An 18,874-nucleotide genomic window follows, 5' to 3' on the forward strand; every position below is an offset into this window, starting at 1 on the left:
CTGCTTACAAGGCAGGCACTTATGCCGCTAAGCTAAATCTCCAGCCTCGACATAGATTATTTAGTCAAGAGTCTAAACCCCACGGCAATGTCCCACTTGAGTCCAGATAAAAACCCAGAGCTCAGGACAATGCCTCCACGAGTCCAACTGGCTGTCCAGAGTCCACGAGAAGGACTCACGCCAGTCTCTCTCTCTTTTTTTTTTTTTTTTTTTTTTTTTTTTTGGTCTTTTCCTTTTTATCGGTACCAGGGATCGAACTCACTACTGCCTGCTTATAAGGCAGGCGCTTATGCCGCTGAGCTAAATCCCCAGCCCCTTACGCCAGTCTCTTTTACCAGTTCGTGCTGGGAAGACCCAAGGGTCAGCAGTGGAAGCCAGAAAGTCTATGCCAGCAGGGTGCAGGAGCTGTGCTAGTGGGATGAGCGTTCTACACTGGAGCCAAAAAGTCACACTCACAACAAAGACCAGGGCTGTTCTGAAAGGCACCACAGCTGTCCTCAGTGACACGGAGGCCCCGAGCTCCTCCTCCGACAAGCACAGTCGGGTACCTGCCAGGAAACAGTGTGATGAGTTCATCCTGGAGACCAAGCAGCACATGGCTTCCCCTCCAGAGCCAGGAAGCAATGCTCGATGTGAGGACCAGAGCTCCTCCAGGAGAACCAACAGCTCAGACAGCAACTCGTAGGAGAACCCACAGTGCCTCCTTAACGCCTAAACCCTCTCCACACTTCTCTTCTTCTCCACCTATTTATCCTGACAACCCTCCTCAGGTGGAGCATCTTCTCTCAATGCATGCTGATGCAATCCAGCTGGCGTTAAGTTGACCACCAGTTCTCAAACCGTAACAGGCAGGACCACCTCACTGGGGAGGACAGATGTCAGAAAATCAGTAAATGCTGGCCGGGCATCAGGGAAGAAGGAAGCCTTGGGCGGTGTTGGTGGGAACGGAGACCAGGGCCGTCGCTGTGAAGGGCAGTGTGGAGCATCTTCGAGAAACTGAGAACAGAAACCTCGTGTGACTGAGCTCCCGCCCCCTGGGTATCTTCATGAGGAGTCAGAGTCTCACAGTGACCCACGAGCTCCATGCATTCCCATGTGTATAGCAGCTCAATTTAGAACAGCTCAGTCTTGGAAGCAGCCCATGTGGCCCTCAAGAGACAAATGGACACAGAAAATGGAGTGTGTAGACACTGCGCAACACAGCTCTGCCGTGAGGAAACATAAACGTGAGACCTTCGTAGGTAAAGGGATGGACCGGGGGCCATAATGTTAGGTGAAATAAATCGGACAGAAGATTAAATATTGCATGGTGTTTCTTCCATGAGACACCCAAAGCATAAAAACGAGCCGGGCGTGGTGGTGCACACCTGTCATCCCAGCACTCGGGAGGCTGAGGCAGGAGGGTCGTGGCAAGTTGGAGACCAGCCTGGGCTACAAAGTGAACTCAAGGTCAGCCTGAACTGCACAGCGAGACTCTCTCTCAGAGAGAGAGAGAGAGAGAGAGAGAGAGAGAGAGAGAGAGAGAGAGAGAGAAACATGTATTCTACACCTGTGCAAACTCCTCCACGGTAAATGTTACCATTATACCCCACAAACACGGGCTAATAAGTAAAAGAAGCTGACCAGGAGCAAGACAAGGGTGCCCAGGGTCACCACTGCTGCTTAACGTAATCCTTGTGCATTAACCAGCGCGATCAGATGGGAAAAAATAAATCATGCAAGAAAGGAAGAAGTCAAAGTATTTTTATTTGCAAATTAAAACATGTATTTCCTTACTTAGGAGACCCCAAAAGTTACATTAAAACACTCCTAGGATCAATACACAAATTCAGCACCGCAGCAGGCTGCAAAATCAGCCTGCAAACATCAGTGGCTCTTATACATGAGTAATAAACTCACTGACAAAAGGGTTGAGAAAATAAACCATCCACCACAGCTAGAATAATACCTAACTGGGAATTAACCGGCCCCAGGAAGAGAAAGACATCTAAACTGACAATTTCATCGCTTTGAAAAAGGAGATTGAAAAAGACTCAAGAAAATGGAACAACATCGCAGGTACCTGGACAGGCAGAGCCAATGTAGTCAAAATGGTCAGACTCCCCAGGCTGGCGCATATATTTCATACAACCCCAGTCGGAGTACCAAGAGGGTTCCTCACAGCTCGTGAGAAAACAGTGCAAAAGTTCATATGGAACCAGAGGAGACTCCGAATATCCAAAGCAATCCTGGACAACAAGAGCAAATCAGGACGTACCACAATCCCAGATTTGAAGTTATTTTACAAAGCTACAGTGATGAAAACGGCATGGCACTGGCACCACTACCAGCGTGTAGGTCGGTGGAACGGAGCAGAGGAAGCAGAAACAGCCCAGACACATGCAGCTGGTGGGGCTCCAGCAAGGCGTGCAGAATCGTGCACTGGAGAGGCGCAGCCTCTTTATAACTGGTGCTGGGGAAATGGGCTTTCCACACGCAGAACACTGGGTCTGCACACGTAGCTCACCACGCCCTAGCTAACATCAAAATGGATCCTGGCCCTGAATCAAGGCCGGCAGCTTCCTGACGCTGGTGGTTTCAAGCAGGAGCCTAAGAGATGTGTTTCTATGGTCTGTTGGCCGTTTCAGAACTTGGGCAGTGAAATGGTCAGTTCATTAGAAACAAACAGCTTGAAGCAACCCCTCGCCCTCTGGTGAGATTGTATGAAATTTAAAAACTTCTGCCCAGCAAAGGAAACAACCAACAGGATCAGTAGACAACCTGCAGAAGGCGGAAACATTGTGCCACCCGTTCCTCAGATGGAGGACTAATGTCTAGAATATATAAAGAACTCAAAGCAAAAATTAGACCGCCCTCTGAGAAAGGAGCCAGTCACAAAATGGGCAACTGAAACGAAGAGGCACTTCTCATGAGGCGGGCAGATGGCCAGTGAATACGTGAAAGGATGTTCTACATCACTGTCATTAGAGAAATGCAAATTAAAACAACACAGATTCCGTCTCACCCAGAAAGAATGGCCGGGATCAAGAAGTCAGACAACAAACGCTGGTGAGGCTGTGGGGGGAAATGAAGTCTTCTGTGTTGTTGGTGGACGGGTAAACTATACAAGCACTATGGAAACCAGTGTGGAGATGACTCCAGAAACTACACCCAGAAATTTCACTTGACTCCATTATTTCCCTTCTATCTTCACAAGAGTCAAAACCATGAAGTGGCAGTGAACTGTACATGCCCGTGTTTATAGGAAGTCCACTCATCACAGCTAAATTGTGGGTGTGGCCGGTGGGACCATTAACAGATGAAAGGACGGAGCATGTACTTAATCAAACACACACACACACACACACACACACACACACACACGTTTCTGTTTGTCCTGTGATACCGGTGACCGAATCCAGTCTTCCCACTAAGCCCTTTTCAAGTTTGGAGATGCCATCTTACCAATCACTGAGTTCCAGAAATGCGCCACCTCCTGCCTCAGCCTCCCAGAGCACTAAGATTGCAGCAACCCCTGGGCCCCGCTCTGGTCCCCTCGCTGCCATCAGCTCCTCTCCCTGCCCTGTGCCCCTCTGCCCATCCCCTCATGGCTGGGAGCTGGGAGGCCATGAGGAGAAGCCACCTCCACTGGGCTCCTGGCTGTCAGCGCCCGAAGTGGCTCTGGGATTGCTGTAAGCCCTGTCACGCTGACGGCTGATAAAGGCTCGGCCCGCTGAGCCAGAGCCTGGGCCTCGGCCCCAATTCCCTGATAAATCCGGGCTGTCAGGGCCTCGGCCCAAACCAGGGGTCACGCTGGCCGGCCCCACCCCTGCACCCGCTTCCTGTTGCCTGTTGACAGCCAGGCCTGGCCACCTTGAGGTTACCCTGGGAGCCAGGCTCACCACGGGCGGGCGGAAGTTTACTGGGTTTGCATGGAGTCGGTTTTCTGCCCGGCCTGCTGTCCAGGACCCCTGTTTTGGGCCCTCTCCTCTGCTCCCTGCCCAGCCTGTGTGTCAGTGGCAGGACGTGGGGCCAGGAGCCAACGATCAAGGGAACTTCAGCAACTCCAGGACCCTTCCAGAGACACCCAGCAGGTCCACGGATGGTGACGCTAAGACATAACCCATCACACCCCAAATTCCAAGTGTGCCTAGCTTAAGAACTCCCGAGCTAGTGCACACACACCTGTAGCCCCAGCACTCAGGAAGCTGAGGCAGGAGGGTGACCGAAAGCTCCAGGCAGCCTGGGCTACACAGTGAGTTCAAGGCCAAAGATACAGAAGCTAACCAAGACGGGCCGGGAGTCGGGACGAACAGGGTAGGGCATGGTCCTTCTCTGAAAAGACCAAATTTAGCCGGTGTCACCCCCGCTGAGAACTGCCCACTCTCTCCCACCGGGCCCTGCCCCCCCTCCAGTATCAGCCGCCTGACCCTGGCACCTCCAGGGCTGGCTCCTTCTAGGAATGGCAGGAGGTGGCAGCTGTGGCCCCTGGGGTGCAGGCTCCAAGCTGGACCCTGTGTGTCTTCCTCCTGGCGGCCCCCACCCAGCAGCTCCTGGGGGAAAGGAGGGACTGTTGCCAACCTTACCTCACAGGTGTGGATGGACTGAGGCCACCCAGGGTCCCAGCTAAGGCCCAGCAACCGACACTGGGGTCCTATGTGCAGTCAGGGTCTCCTTAGAACCCAGCAAGTTAGGACGACGTCATTAGAGCGAGCCCTCAGCAGCAAGTGACAAGTGACCCTGTGGACGCCCGGACCCCAGGCGTAGCTTCCAGGACCAGGCTTGGGCTTTGGCACCACAGCCCTGCCCCACAGCAGGGTCACACAGTCACAGGAGGGCTCAGGGCAGGGCCCGGGTCTGTCCACCTCCCCACAGTGAATGTTCTTGCTATGCACTGCGAATGCTCCTAATAAAAACAAACATTAAAAATGTTCTCTGATGCCTCAGCACAGGCTTGGGGTTCCTACGGGGCTGCCCTTCCTGGGTGGGGCCACCCAGCAGTGCCTCCGACCTGTGTGACCCACTGGTTGGCTGACCCCAGGATTAAGAACTAGTCACTTTATTTTATTTTGTTATTTATTTATTTTTGGTTTTTCTGAGCAAGGGTCTCGCTGTGTCATGCAGGCTCACCTCGAGCTCGTGGCAATCTTCCTATCTCAGCCTCCTGAGTGCTGGGACTCCAGGTGTGCGCCACTACGCCTGACCAGAATTGTATGCTCTGGAAGTTCCTAAGATGAATTCCAGCACCGGTATGGGTTAGAGTGTAGCCAAAAAATGAGAAACCCCAAGATGAGAAACCCCAGCCGCCATCTGGGGTGACGCTTCCCGTTAAACTCTCTAGCAGCAGGATCACAGCAGCTGTACAGCGGTGCTCTTACCCGAGTGGGTCCCCAGCAGCAGCAGCGGGGTGGCTGGAGCCCCACCCTCCTGCTTCTCCATTCCCTTCTGGGCCTCGAGCTGTGCCTCCTCTCTGCACTGCATGGCAGGGCCGGGCAGGGTCAGGCCGCTGGCAGGCCCTAGACAGTACCCTGGATTGCTGTTTCGTTTGTGTTTTAGAGACAGGGTCCTGCTACATTGCCCACGTTGGCCTTGAACCCTCCATCCTCCTGCCTCGGCCTCCAGAGCAGCTGGGATCCAGGTGTGTCCCAACGTGGGGTTTGTGACAGCACAAGTGATGCCTGCCCACAGCTCAGCGCCACTCTGGACAGTGAGCCCTTCGGGAGCCAGAACAGCCGTATTGTGGCTACTCCAGTCTCTGCCTGGGGAGACTGAGCAACTGGCCATTGGTGATCGGCCTGTGTGCACGCTGTTTCTAGCTCTCGAGGAAGTCACAGGGTGATAGTCACATGTGGGGTGAGGTGACAGCCCCGGCACATTCCTTGGATTCTCAGCCCCCCATGGGACCCAGCCTGAGCTACTGTGGCCCCAAGCAGGCAGCCAGCTGCAGGGGGTGTCTCTGACCCACTCAGGGTAACCTCTACCTGCCCGTCAGCAGGCGGGCACACAGACAGGCATTGCTAAAGGACCTTGAGACGCTGCCTGTGGGGGAGAAGGGCTCCCAGCACCCCTAGGGGGACGAGACGGCATGTCGGCTGTCCCAGAGAAGACCTAAGAAAGCCCAACAGAAACTGCGGGGACAACAGGACAGGCACCCCTGCTCGGCTGGACAGAGGATACTCATGGCCTCTTGACTGAGACAGGGTCTCCCTATGTAGTTCAGACTGGCCTCGAACTCGGTATGCAGCCCAGGCCGGCCTCAGCCTCCTGAGTGCTAGATCCCAGGACTGCTACCACACTCAGCAAGCTATTTAACTTGTAGTTAAATCATCATGGGGACCATTCCATGTGAACATATTTAGACCCAACAGCATACCTGAGCATTACGTGCAAGCCAGGGTGCTTTTGAGCATGATGGGGCAACATTAAACCAAGCGAAGAGCCGGGTGGAGGTCACATTCTAACGGGGAACCCAAGCCGCAGCGAGAAGGGAACCTAAGGGGAGAAAGGGTCCCACGGAACAGGAAGGAGGCGGAGCCCAGTGGGGGTCTGGGCAAGGCTTTCTGAGGAGGGCTTGGCCGGGGACACAGAGAGGGACAGGTGTGGCCAGACCCCGTGAGGGGGACTTGCTGGGTGGGAGAGGGAGCGGTGAGCCCAGTCTGGGTGTGGGGCGCGAGGGGGTGCAGATGGCATCTGGCAGCAGGGTCCCACTCACCACCCTCTGTGCCCTGGCAAACACATTGGGGTGAGAGGAGAGCCAGGGACGTGGTTGAGGACCCCAGGTTGGGCCTGGAGGCCTAGAGGAGCAGATCGGTGGCTTCCCCCAGGAAGCCGGCTTCCTGAGCCCTCCCAGCCTCCTCCCCAGCCACGTCTCCCACCGCAGGTTGCTGTGGGCCTAGAGACCAAGGGAGGGGACGGAGGCCTAGGTAGGGGCAGGGACGGAGGTCTAGGCAGCGCTGGACCTGGGATCCCAGGCTGTTGCGGTCATCATCTGAGCTGCGGACTGAGGCCTCCCGGGTGCTGCCCCTTCCGGGCATCCTCCTCTCTGTCACCGTGGGGATGAATGCAGAGCCAGGGGACAGTCATAAAGGGAAGGCGCAGGCTGGGGGTCAGCGGTGTCGGGAATGGGAGGCGCTGCCCCCGGCCCTGGCGCTGGCCCGGCGTGGACGGGAAGCGGCTGCAGAGTCCCACAGGTGGGGGTGGCCGGGAGAGGGACCCGTGACGGAGGCCGTCGGGTGGCCCGCTGGCCCCGGGGACTGACCTCATTGCCCAGGACCGCCGGAGCTTCCTGGGGTCACATTCCGTGCTGAAGAGCCTCTCTCCGAGGCCTCGGTTGGCGCCCAGGTCTTTTTAGGAACCAAGGCTCTAATTTTAGTGTCCGGGCTTCGACACCTTCTCGAAATAGCTCCCCGTTTTTCCCCCGTGTCCCTGCCTCTTCCCTGGAGGCGAACCCCTGGCATCCCGGTGACCGCTGGTGGCCAGCACAGGCCCAGCCTTGTATGGGTCTCGGCGGAAGGAGCCGGCCTCCCAGAGTGTGTCACAGACCCAGGGTCCTGCTTCTGGGAAAGGCGGAGCCCAGCGCCCATGGCGTGGCGTCAGGGGACCCGGGCGGCGAGCCCAGGCAGGCCACGGGGACAGCCAAGCTTCCCCCTCTGTGCTGATCAGCCATCGCATGATTTCCTGTGACCCAAATCGAGGTCCCCAGCACCCCCTGGAGACCAAGGCCTCCTCACTAGCCCAAGCCTCTACCTGAAAAATCACAGATGACCCAGGGCAGCTTTCCTCTCCTTTTGCGGGTTTTGTGCCATCTTGTACCAACTATGACAAATGCCAAGCTGGACCGGGAACTTGCTAGGGTGCCAAGAGCTTCCTGGACACACTTTTTGTTTGTTGTTTTTTTTTCTTTTATTCTCTCTCTCTCTCTTTCTTCCTTTTTTTTTTTTGAGATAGTCTCACTAAGTGGCCCAGGCTGGCCTCAAACTTGCACTGACCCCGCTGCCTCAGCCTCCTGAATGCCGAAGGCTGGGATTACAGGCACGCACCACCCCACACAGCCAGGATTTCATTTAATCTCTAATCACCTTGGAATTTGGAAGATCAGGCCCTTAGCTCTGTGGTTCTGGGTTCCCACCACATGGACACTCTGGCTCCCAGCCCTTCCCAACCTTGCTACCCGACTCTCCTACCGAGCAGACCAGAGGGCTCGTCCTGTTGGCCTGAGGTCGCACAGCAAAGCAGCGGTGGGTGGAGACACTGCCCCCAAGTGTGGGAGCTGATGGCTCTGAGAGCTGGTCACGCAGAGAGGCTTCCAGAAACAGCTAGGCAGGTGCATCGTGGCTGGGAATGCCTGGCCGGTGGCCCTGACCCCAAGGGACCAGCGTACTCAGCAGCAGGAAGAGCTTTTTACAAACCCCCGGCTTGGTGAGCGCTGGGTGGCCAGAGTGCAGGCTCCTGCAGCCCCCTGAGAACACGGCCTGCCAGGATCCTCGCTCTGCCGGGAACCAGGAGAAGGCAGAGTGGGCCTCGAAGCCCCTCCCGCTGAGAGCAGAGCCCCAGGTCACACCCTGGGCCCCCAGCAACCTGCAGATGCCACAGCCTCTAGGGTCCATGCGTGGTACCAGGCTGGTGGGCACACCTTGCGGTGACACCTGTGATCCAAAAGCTATCGTCACCATCATCATGATCAGCCATGCTGTGACTCAGTTCCCCTGCACAGCACTGGGAGGGAGTAGTGAACGGGCCAACGAGGTGACAAACAGCTCCTGACCTTCACTCAGCCCAAGTGCTGCGGGGACTTCAAGGACCAACAAGGTCCGCGTGCCAGAGCCCTGCACTGTGTTGTCAGATACTGAGGTAAATTTTTACAAACCTTTCAAAAAAATCTGATTTCGTAATGTGGATCCCCAGGTGAATTATGCAGTAATGGGAGTGTTTTTGTTTTTTGGTGGTTTTTTTTTTGGTTTTGTTCTGCTTTGTTTTTGACTCGGGGGCTCACTATGTAGTTCGTCCCAGTCTTGAACTCACTGTGTAGCCCAAGTTGGTGTCAAATTTGCAGCAATCTTCCTGCCTCAGCCTCCCAAGTACTGGTATTACAGGTGTGTGCCACCATGCCTGGACAGTGACAGTGGATTGAACTGGGAAGTCTGTCACTCCCGAGGGGTGTTCGTGCCGCTCTTCAGCGTCCCGGCTGTGGGAGGAGAGGTACAGCAGCCGACAGGGCCGAAGCCCCTTCCCCAGGAGGGCTGACTCCCCCACCTGGGCTCCCTGCACTCAGCACCCTGGGCAAGCTCAGGGCATAGATAAGGTTGCTGAGGTGCTGCTGGGCACCTCGAGTCCCGGCCTGCAGGCTGGCCGTGAAATGCAGAAAGGGAGCCAGCAGTGTGGGTGACCCACAGATCCCAGTGTCAGTGTCTCTGGACCACCTCGCCATCCACGGGCTCCCCGTACCCCAGCTGCACCCTTCCAAAGCATCCTCACGTTGCCATGGTTTGCCTGCTTTGGGGTCCTCGGTCCTGAAATCTGAGACCCCCATTGGGGTCTCCTGCATCTCAGGGGCTACTTGCCTCCGTGCTGCAGCAGGGAGCCTGGGATCCTGCCAGGGGTGGGGACACCACCCGTCCCCTAGGAGGGAAGCCATGTGTGACCAAGGCAGCTCCCCACCCATTCTCCAGGTGCCAGTGACACTGACGCATTCGGAAACACCTGCCAGCCAGCCTCACCCTGGCCCTGGCCCTGGCCCTGACCCTGCTGCCCCACCTGGACCCGACGCCCAGAGCACTGTGTGCTTTGGCCACCCCTGGCCCTGTCGAGGCACTCAGCAGAAATCCTGCCCTACGGCTGGCTCGAGTCGGGGGTTTAGGTTCTGGGCCCTGGGAACATTGGGCTGCTGTGTGCCCAGCAGTGACTTTTTAAACGAAGGGAATTTTCATCCAGTTTTTCTGTGAGAGATGCTGAATGTCAGGGTGACAGTGAGTGGTGGCACACGCCTACAATCCCAGCACTCTGGGAGGCTGAGGCAGGAGGATCGCAAATTCAAACCCAGGCTTCAAGATAACGTGTTCAAATCCCTCAAAAAAGGACAGCAGGGTGGCTATCAGTGGCCCTGGAAAGCCCTCCATTCTGGCTTCCCACAAGCTCCACTCTGTCCTCACCTAAGGAACGGAACAGAGTGAAATCCAGAGTCTGTGCCGGGCTCTGTCTGCCACCAGGACCACGAACTCGAGGCCTGTGGCTGGTGGGGAGCTGACACTCACTGGTCACCTGTCCAAACTAGCTATTTTCATTCACTGACCCATTTAACCCGAAGCTGAGCTGACCGTAGCCATCGTGAACCCATTTCACTGATGAGTAAACCGATGCTCCAAGAGATGAAGCAACTTGCCCAAAGTCACACAGCCTTGACAGGCACAGCTAGGATTTGAACTGAGATCTGTGTAACTTCAAGGTCTGTGTGCTGATCTTGTCCCAGAGTAGAATGGGACAGGCCTTCCCAGACAGCTCAGGGACACACACCCAAGGGCCACGATCCCTTAGAAGAGTGTTCCTGCCTCACCTACCAGCTGAGGTAGAGATGAGAACAAACAGCCTGGCGTCACCCGGGGCCACCGCTTGATCTTCCCACATCTGGCCGGCTGCTCCCCACAAAACTCGGCAACCGGCAGGCTGAGTCGCGGGGCGAGGAGAGAGCCTTTGGCGCCACCTGCTGGAGATATGGTGGCGGCAGCCTACTGAGGGAGACAGGACCAAGGGTGGGCGTGGACCCTGGGGTCTCAGGACGGGGTGCACATTCTTCCTGCAAGAGCCATGTCCGGCTGTCTGAGGAAGAGAGGAACAAGGCACAGGCGTCCTCCAGGCTCACACCATCCCTGTCTGCTGAGTCCCAGGTTCCAAGACCATTGTGATTATGACGGAGACCGCACCCGTCCTGTATCTTTGCTCTTACGTCTTTGCTGTTCATGCGACTTCTACCAAGGGGTTCTGGGGTGATGCTGGCTCCAGGAACCAGGGGAGGCAAAGGGGTGATCACAGCTGTCCCATAGCTAACGTGTTTCAAGCGTTTTCTGAATCACACATACCGCACGGCACACCCGTGGTCTGGGGGACAGTCTCTAAGACCTTGAAGGGGGAGGAGGAAGATTTGTACCCAGAGAGAAGCATCAGCATCCATGGTCTCCACGACCAGCGCTGTGGATCACCTTCTGCCTCTTAGGACCAAAGAAAGAGGTGTCCCGGGCTGGTTAAGTGGGCAGTCCCTGGAGCCAGGATGCCTGTCCCACCGTAAGCCACCTTCCCACCACTGTGACAAGATTCCTGAGATACCAATTGCAAAATGAGAAAGGTTTATGTAGGCTCACGGTTTCAAAGGGTCCAGTTTGTGGTCAGTTGGCTCTGTAGTTTTGGGACCTGAACAAACCCGTGATCCAACTCCCTTCCTCTGGGCCCGTGATGCCGAGCCTTTTAGAGATTTCAGTGATAACGAATAGCCTGCTGTGGCATAGGTGCCACAGGTGCGCTGCCACTGCTCTAGGGAGTCCTGACAATGCTGCCACCCCAATAGTGCCATGGGCCTGTGGGGGACGGTGAAGCTCCAACTATGGCACCTGACCATCACAGACCAGCAGTGTGATTATGAATGAGTTCTTTACCCTCTCTGAGCCTCAGTTTCCCAATCTTTGTTCTAGGAGTTGTCACAGCACTGACCCAGGGCTCCCGGCTCCCCAGCTGCCCAGGCAGAATGGTGGGACACTCCTGTAAGCTCAGCACCCTGGAAGGCCGAGGCAGGATGACCACAAGTTCGAGTCCAGTCTGGACAACTGAATGCCTTAGCAAGACTGTCTCAAAAATTTTTTTTAAAGTGCTAGACTTATAGTTAGTTATGAAGACCCACGAATCCATCCCCATTAGCACAAAACAAAAACAAATCTTGTGGAAGAATAATAACAGTATCCATTCTGCCTGGTGACTGGGCAGCATGGTTGTTATAGTGAGGTTTGGAGAGAGCATCCTGGGGAGTGAACCCGGGTCTCCCTCACACCAAACTTGTGCTGCACCACTGAGCTACACTCTCCAGCCCCATCAAAAAAATGTTTTTAGGACACAGTCTATTTTGGATTAAAAACTGGTGGTCAACTTAACACCAGCTGAATTAAATCAGATGGCCCCCCTGAGGGAAGTTGCCAGCATGAAGGGAGACATGGAGAGGAAGAGAGGCATCCTGGTTCTCCAAAGTGTTGTTATGTGGAGTGGTTGGTTCTCCTGGAGGAGCTCATCACGCTGGCTTCCCTGGTACAATTCGGCCGTTACCATCAGAGGAGCTCAGGACCTTGTCACTGTGAGTGGCTTCGGTTCTCTTTGGAGGAGTTTTGGGAATTGACTCCAGGCCTTTTTTTGTCTGTAGAAGCAGGGGCTCACTAACTTGCCCAGGCTGGTCTTGAACTTGCAGCTGGGTGGTGGGGACACCAGGCAAAGGAGGCCCTGTCACCTGAGCCTGGTTGGGGGGGGAGGGGAACCTGGAGTAACGCTCGACTTTTGCTCACGATTTCGGGGTGTCTGGAGTGGCGGGGGGGGGGCGGTATTTGCATCTGGCCATCTGGATCCAGCGACCTGGGGGGCCCCACGGGAGAAGAGGCCCGGTTTGCGCTAACGGACCCCAGTGGAGGCTTCCCGGAGACCCTCAGCACCGAGCAAGGGGAGCTGGGACCAGGCGGGTTCCAGCCGACCGGGCCCCGCGGGGCCAGGAGAGGACGCGGAGACGGGGCCACGCAGCTTCCGGAGCGCCCGGGTCCGAGGGCGGCGCTGTCCGCGGTGCTGAAATCCGGCCCGCTGCAGGGCCCGCCCGGTATTCGTTTTCGGAAGTTCAGCGCTCCCAGCCCTCCCTCGGCCTCAGTCGCCTGACAGTGTCACCAGGGCTTCCTGAGCAGCTGTCACAGCGGTCGGACAGACGAGCCTGTGCACCTTCCAAATCCTGGCCTCTACACGCCGGCAAGCGCTCCAGCCCTGAGCTACATCCCCAGCCCTTGCTATGCTTAGTTTTATACAACAGTGGCTTCTTTCGCTATTTAGACTATCACAGGAAGAATGAAAGATATTTTAGAGTCATAACTTTCTAAAGCGAGATCCAAAGCCTTAATAACTAAGCAGGAGAGACAGGGCGCACCCTGCCTTGTGATGCCAGCTACTTGGAGGAGCCTAAGCAGGATCCTGGCCTGAGCGACCTAGGGACACCCTGTCTTAAAATCAAATTTAACAGCTTTTGTTCCTCATGAACAACTGGTCATCCTGGATCCCTGCTCACCACCATGTGCTGTAATAGCAGGCAGGGGATCAGGGCTCACTGCAGGGGTCTCTGATAACTGGCATCCAATGTGACCTGAATTCACAGCTTCTCACTGGCCTGGTAAGTTGACTGGGGGCGTTTTGACAGCGTTCAGATCTCATGTGACAATTCCAGGGACATCCGGCAGAGATAAGACAGAGCCTCACTATGTGGTTCAGGCCGGCCTTGAACTGTGTTTCATGTGGAGAGGGAAGAGAGGCTGGGGCTGGTGATGGAGAAGGGGGTGAAGGCTCTGCTCTCTCAGTGACCCTTGGGGTGGGCTGTGGAGCCCATGGACAGTGACTTTCCCAGCAATTCAGCTGCCACAGAGCAGGTGCCAAGGAGATGAATCGGGTTGTCTGGGGTGCAGAGGACGGAGGGGAGGGGGCAGCAGCAGGGTGACAGATTGCGGGCGCCCCCTCCACAGCCGCTCCCTTTCCTAGGCTGCTTCCTCTGGATGGAAGCGATCCTGGGGCTCTAGGCCTTTAGGATCCACTTCCTGCCTGCCTGGCCGGATCTCTCCACCCCATTTGTAGGTACAAAAGAAATGTTTTCTTACAGCGCCAATTAAAAAGTAAATCCAAATCGGATGTTGCGGCGCACGCCTGTAATCCCAGCACTTGGGAGGCTGAGGCAGGAGGATCGCTGCAAGTTCCAGGCCAACTGAGCTACAAAGTGAGTTCAAAGCCGGCCTAAACTGCACAATGAGACCTTGTCTCCAAAAAAAGAAAAAAAAAAAAAAAAAAGTAAATCCAAAGCCTTCCTGGATGGAGCAGGTTCTCCGTCCCCACCCTCCGCTCTGCTCCCTAGCCTGGCGACGCTCAGCACCTACCATCCAGGGCATTTCCGGAAGCCGGAGCGGCGCGGCTGAAACTCATTTGCATACCCGCCGTGCATTGTATGATGGGGAATTTCCCGCTGTAAAATTACAAGAGTCTTCTTTTCCCTTCGGTCAATTTTTTCCAAAAATAACATTTATGTTTAGAGTTGTGACCGTAATAGGCAGAAATGACTAATACCTCGTGGACAATGATCACCATTACATAATTAGGAATAGCCCTTTTCCAAGTATTGTGGGCCAGTCACGCTGAACGCCTTTTAATGTGTTTGTGACAGGTTGTGTATAACTGTACTTTAAGGTTTCTAGATGGTTCAAAGAGTCTAGTCCGTCTGGCACGCGTTGTATTTGCAACCTTCTCGCTGAAAGTGATTTGTAAGTTTCTGAAAAAAGTAAATACAGGTCAAAACCTACCCGCCGTTGAGATCTAACTAAGATATTCTTCCAAAATGTGAGAATTTATTACTTTTGAAACCAGAAGTGGCACAACATTCAAAAGTCCAAAACATGAGAAAGGTGTTAGGTGATAGGTTTGATTTTTACGGGCAGTCTGATTGGCCGGGGTTTGGGTTTAGGTCACGTTGCGTCGGGCCGCAAGGGATTGTGGGAAGTGTAGTCCTTCTTGAGGCGGCCGGGTGACTCGTGGAGGACGTGAGGTTGCGGGGCTGCGGGGAGGGCAGCGCAGGGAGGGAAGCTGTTCTGCGCTTTTCTCCTCCAGGGTCTGTGCCTCTGGCGCGCACTGCAAGAGCTTGGGTCACAAAGCTGGCGTGGGTCTGGGATAACTCTTTCCAGGCTCTTTGATCTGGCCAGAAAGGTTTTAGGTCGATGAAATAAAGTACAGGATTACACGAAGACCAATTGAAATGCAGTTATAAAAATATTCTTTTAAAAAGCCAGGATGGAAAGAGAGGGGAAGAAGAGGACGAAAGAAGAATCACAGTGCATTATGTACATGTACCAACTCCGGTGATGGGTTACTGCAAGCATATGGGACTAAAGTAAAATGTTAATATAAAAGTAATCATTTTTCCAAACACGGTAATGCTGGGCATGGTGGCACCTGTCTGTAAATCGCAGCCTTGGCGAGGGTGAGGGAGGAGGATCGCTGAACCGCATAACAAGACCCTGTCTCAATCCACCCCACCCCCCGAAACAACCCCGTAGCCAGGCTTGGTAATGTATACCTGTAATTCCAGCCACTCAGCAGGCTGAGGCAGAGGGATCACAAATCTCAGCCCAGTCTGGGCCACCCTGCAAGACTCTGTCTCAAAATAAATAAGCGGGGGAGGGAGGTATTGTAAAAAAAAAAAAATTACACAAAGATGTGGTAGCACATGCCTGTAATCCCAGCACTGGGAGAGCCAGGGTGTGAGGCAGTGAGTTCGAGGCCAGCCTGAGCTGCGTAGTGAGTGCAAGACCAGCTGGACTATCTAGAGACCTGGTCTCAATTTTAAAAAAATAAAGGACAGAAGGAGATGCTGGGTCAGGGGAATAGCTCAGTGGCACCAGTGCCTGCTTGGTCCCGAGTTTGATTCCCAGTTAAAAAACAAAAAAAGGAGGTGCTAAATTTGTTAGACATTAATGCAAAAAAAGAGAGACCACTTTCTGATTGACAGCCACAGACTGAATTCTGTCCACAGCCCCCAGGCTCAGGAGTACTCAGGGTATGATATAAATAACTGTCCCTTGTGTTGGTAGAAATTTTGAATTTATTGTGGGTCAGGGATGTAGCTCAGTGGCACAACACCTGCCTGGCAAGCACAAGGTCCTGAGTTTGATTCCCGGTACCAAAAGAAATTTTGAATTACCAAAGTACGTCCATTCATACACAGTTATGAATGGAGATTGAACTCCGGGCCTTCACCCTGAGCTACATCTCAGCCCTCTTGTAAAATGTGACTCTCTAGGTTGTACAGGGTGGGCTTCAACTGTCCATCCTCCTGCCTCAGCCTCCCAGAGTGCGAGGGTCACAGCCTGCTCACCACTCCCAGCTGACCAGGTAGTCCTCTATTTAGCATCACTCCCAGCCATCCTGTGAACTGGAGGGACATTAGCCCCATTTCACAGGTGGCAATGTAGAGGGGAAGTGTTTCAGCCCTGATTTGAGCTCACACAATGACAATGACCGAGCTGGAGACAGAAAGCAGGCCCCCACTTGCTTCCACTCCCAGAGCGGGGCTCCCTCTGCTTACTGCAGAGGCTGCCAAGCGACCTCACAAACTTTTGTCCTTACAGAAGCTGCAGCATTTCTCCTGAGCCTTCCAGACCTTGAGCTTTTGTTTTCTTTGCTTTTTTAAAAAACTAGTCACCTGTTTTAGATATGTACAATGATTACATTCATCACAGGAAATTTGCATCTGTACATGACGTATCTTTGTTGGAGAGCGTTCAGGCTGAATACACGTGCAGGGCTGTGGCGTGGCCTGGGTATGGCTGAATTGAGAACGAGGGACACCTCAGGGGGCAAGATGGGCCACAGCTGAGGCCACTGGGAGACGTTCTGGATAGTTTTCCTTATTTAGCATCGTCTGATGCTCTGAGGGGTCCCTGAGCCCCTCCCGAGGTCCCGCTCAGGTCTCTGCCATTGTCCACTCAGCTCCTGGCTTGTTCTGGGTAAATACGGGCCGCCCAGCGTCAGTCAGCTGGCGGCTGGCAGAGTTCCGGGCTCTGCCGAGGAATTCACTCCTCCTGCAGCCCTGAAGACCACGCCGCGGGTCTCATCCCTTTGAGCCTTTGCCGTGCACCTGTTTGGGGGACTGGAGGTCTAGGCACGGACCCCAACATATCTTAGTACTTTTTGCCCATTCCTCTCCCCTCCCTGCAGCCCCTCTTCCGCTCATTACAAAAGCTTTGTTTCCATGTTTTCCTTTCTCTCCTTTTTCACCTCTTCCCTTCTTTCCTTGCCCTCTCCCTTTCCCATTCCCTTTCCCATCTAAACATCTTCCTGTTTTACATTCCCTGTGATACCTGTGGTCCGTATTTACCCTCTCAGTTTCTCACACTAGAGGAATAATGTGGGATTTACATGTGCATCCACCTTAGTTTACTTAAGAATTCAGTCTCAAGGTGAATCCATTTACCTAGAAATGGCTCAAACTCATCCTTCTTTATGGCAGAGTAGTACTCCATTGTGTAAAAACACTATTCTTTATCCATTCATCAGTTGATGGGCATTTTGGCTGTTTCCAAGATCTTTGGTGTTTTTTTGCAGGGGGGGTAAGCGGGATTAAACTCAGGACCTCAGGCTTGCCAGGCAGGTGCTTATGCCGCTGAGCTAAATCCCCAGCCCATATCTTTGATGTTTTTGAGACAAGGTTTTAGTATGTAATTCAGACTGGCCTTGAGCTCACAAAAACCTTCCTGCTTCAGCCTCCTGAGTGCTGAGATTATAGGCATATGTCACTATGCCCAGTTCTTTCCAGACCTAGCTATCATTTCCCTGGTCATACACTGAGTAGAAACACCCACTCTTATGGCTCTGGGGCACCCAGGAGGAGGACTCACGGTGCTCTCTGGGTTAAGGGGACAGTGGTCACCTGCATCCTGCCCAGGCCCTGCTGAAGCTCCATGACAAGTGACACCCTTCTTTGCAAGTTGCTTTCACTGGGTGTCAATTCTGTATAACTGGGTGATAAGTCATGTTCTTTGGTGTGTTTTTGTTTTTAAACAGGAAAAAAGCTTTAACTGGAAAGTGAGCAGGAAGAGGGGAGACAGGAAAGACTCCGGCTCAGGTCCCTGAAGGGCGCGCTCTGGTGCAGGCCTCAGAGTCCCCGCCAGCAAGGGGTGTTTCCAGGGCTCACCAGGTGGCTGGTGTCCTGGGCCTGGTGTCATCAGTCTGGAATCTTAATGGCCAGGGATCAGCTTTGTTCCCAGCAGAGAACTCAGGGATCTCAGTCACTGGGGGCTCCACCTGTCCACGGTCACCCATTTGGGACAGTGGCTGGAGACTTCCGAGTGGAGCCAAGGTCCTCCCCAGCTCTTATCTCAGGGTCCTCAATCTGGAGGGGGGCAAGGTCCTGATCATTCAGGCCTAACCAGCCCTGCCCTCAAGCTCCTGGACAGACCCTCCATCCCCACAATGGGAGCAGACAGGACCCGCTGGACAGTGAGGCTTTGACTGGGGATCTGCAGGCCCAGGGAAGAGCCATGGCTCACAGCGAAACAGCTTCGAAGTCCCTGGCTGTCCCGATCCTCTTTGGTTTTGGAAAAAGCTTAAAACTTGGCTGATACTGGGTATAGTGACACACCCTTGAAATTGCAGCACTCAGGAGGCTGAGACAGGACAATCACTCAAAGTCTGTGGCCAGCCCTCATCTAGCCTGTTGCAAAAAACAAAAAACAACAACTGTAAAGTTTAAGTGGCATTATATATAAATAAGTATACTTCAGCAAGTAGATTCTAGCCATCCAGATTTAGAAATCCCGGTCACGGTCTTCCTGGGACTCAAGCTGGCACAATGTGAGCACACGGCAGCTGGTCATCGCTGTAGCCATGCCCTTGGTCACCAAGGGCAGAGGGCTGCAAGGTTCCGCTCAAGGCAAAGCAAATGATTCATCCCGAGACCCTATGGGTCAAAGGTCGAGACTCCAGGGGCTCCGGAGCTGCAGTGGGGCTGCAGTAGCTGGTCCTGGGCGAGCCGTCTGCTCAGCCGGCACCTGCAGCTGTGGGCCCTTCTCACTCTGCCTGGGCCTCCTTTGCAGGCTGCAGCAGCTCCTGATTGCTAGACTCCTAACCAGACCCTTTT

General features: G+C 54.3%; 1 non-coding gene across 1 annotated transcript; it reads left to right on the top strand.

Moving 5' to 3' along the window:
• Positions 1 to 2,534: 2,534 nt before the first annotated feature.
• On the top strand, positions 2,535 to 2,670 carry LOC111757275 (small nucleolar RNA SNORA2/SNORA34 family). Its single transcript, XR_002791648.1, has one exon. It is a non-coding gene; the product is annotated as a small nucleolar RNA SNORA2/SNORA34 family (small nucleolar RNA).
• The last annotated feature ends 16,204 nt before the right edge of the window (positions 2,671 to 18,874 follow it).

The sequence above is a fragment of the Cavia porcellus genome, unplaced genomic scaffold (assembly GCF_034190915.1).
Source record: "Cavia porcellus strain 051 isolate PalLab524CR breed Dunkin Hartley unplaced genomic scaffold, mCavPor4.1 scaffold_25, whole genome shotgun sequence".
Classification (NCBI taxonomy): domain Eukaryota; kingdom Metazoa; phylum Chordata; class Mammalia; order Rodentia; family Caviidae; genus Cavia; species Cavia porcellus.